Source organism: Uloborus diversus, unplaced genomic scaffold, assembly GCF_026930045.1.
Source record: "Uloborus diversus isolate 005 unplaced genomic scaffold, Udiv.v.3.1 scaffold_318, whole genome shotgun sequence".
Taxonomy (NCBI): Eukaryota; Metazoa; Arthropoda; class Arachnida; order Araneae; family Uloboridae; genus Uloborus; species Uloborus diversus.
The window spans coordinates 136,304-136,862 of NW_026558481.1; positions in this window are offsets into that span (position 1 = coordinate 136,304).

Below are 559 nucleotides of genomic sequence, written 5' to 3' on the forward strand. Positions count from 1 at the left end.
CCAGTCTCAGTCAGTCAGTCAGTCAGTCAGTCTCGGTCAGTCAGTCAGTCAGTCATTCAGTCAGTCAGTCAGTCAGGCAGTCAGTCAGTCGGTCAGCCTTATTCAGTCAGTCTGTCAGTCAGTCAGTCAGTCAGCCTTATTCAGTCAGTCTGTCAGTCATCCTTATTCAGTCAGTCTGTCAGTCAGTCAGTCGGTCAGTGTCAGTCAGTCATTTAGTCATTCAGTCAGTCAGTGAAATAGCCAGTCAGAGAGTCAAGCAGTCAGTCAGTCAGTCTCAGTCAGTCAGTCAGTCAGTCAGTCAGTCAGTCAGTCAGTCAGTCAGTCCAGTCTCAGTCAGTCAGGCAGTTAGTCAGTCAGTCTCGGTCAGTCAGTCAGTCAGTCATTCAGTCAGTCAGTCAGGCAGTCAGTCAGTCGGTCAGCCTTATTCAGTCAGTCAGTCAGTCAGTCAGTCAGTCAGTCCTGTCCAGTCAGTTAGTCAGTCAAGCAGTCAGTCAGGTAGTCAAGCAGTCAGTCAGGTAGTCAAGCAGTCAGTCAGGTAGTCAAGCAGTCAGTCAGTGAA